Below are 1,337 nucleotides of genomic sequence, written 5' to 3'. Positions count from 1 at the left end.
AACAGAGTCGTGCGAATCTGGGGCAGGGTCCAGCCACCTCAATTATACAGTGCCCCAGGCTTGGAGGAGGGTTTCCAGGCACTAGGAAACCCCCCTTGGTTTGCCTATGGGATTGTCAGACGAATCTAAGCAGTTTCTGTTTATAAAAAAAAACATAATTAGCTCCTCTAGCTTAAAACTGTATTATGTTACTTACTGAATCCAAGGTCTTATGACTTGTATAGATAACGCATCTGCTTATTAGCGGAATTTACTTGAAATTCGTTGAAATATCATTATATCCACATCTAATGTATTTTCACTAGTCTGCTTAGCTTTGAGATATGTACTTATTTATTTGTTGGCATGCCATATATTATATGCTTGCGTGATAGTGATATATCTATATAATCTGAACTTCATAAACCGCTGTCTTTGTTCGATTAAATCAGAGTTTTTGCAAATACCAGACCTGTGTGTATTTCACTGACTTTCCAGCTGGCCATATTAATCTGATACACCTTATCTGATCACTGACCACTCAACAAATATCGCTGTCAGTTGACAACTACGATACAAGGAAAATGTATTTAGAAACACATCCAGAGGAGTGTTTTTAATTTGCTTGCTTGTTTTTAATGATTTTTGTTTTATGTCGCTGTATCCAGGAAAATAGAAAATGATGCAGTCCCCATTTTCCTTACACTCCTGCCATTTAAGAGCGTTATTTTATTTTATATCTACAAGAGTCTGACATTTTCAGGAGCCAATGGAAATTTTAGCAGAGACCTATCAGTTTATGTACAGCATTGTTCTCTGTTTTAGAAAACCTGCTTATATTAACCTCTTAATAACTGTAAACTAGTCAATGTATAGCTTAGAAGGGTCACCTTGCCTTATATCAGTGTTGGCTAACCTGTGACACTCCAGGTGTTTTTATGAAACTACAAGTCCCAGCATGCTTTGCCAATATATATATATATATATATATATATATATATATATATATATATATATATATATATATATCAGCTTATTGCTGGAAGGGTATGCTGGGACTTGTAGTTTCACAAACACCTGGAGTGTCACAGGTTAGCCAACACTGCCTTATATCCTGTCTCATATAAGGGAGAAATACTAAAATAAAGGAATAATTAAGCATCCTAGCACAGTTCTACATCTAATCACAGATGAATAAATCCAGCTTTGGAAATCATTCATAAATCAAAAACAATGACCATTTTTTTCACTCGTTTTTTTTTTTGTTTTTTTTTCAATAACTTTATTGAGCGTGTTTTAGACAAACATGGTGCGGACTGTCTTTTCCCCCGGACCTGCACGTCGTGCGTAAGTGACGT

Source organism: Mixophyes fleayi, chromosome 11 (genome assembly GCF_038048845.1).
Source record: "Mixophyes fleayi isolate aMixFle1 chromosome 11, aMixFle1.hap1, whole genome shotgun sequence".
Classification (NCBI taxonomy): domain Eukaryota; kingdom Metazoa; phylum Chordata; class Amphibia; order Anura; family Limnodynastidae; genus Mixophyes; species Mixophyes fleayi.
The sequence above is the reverse complement of the archived record's forward strand: the minus strand, read 5'-3'. Positions refer to the sequence as shown.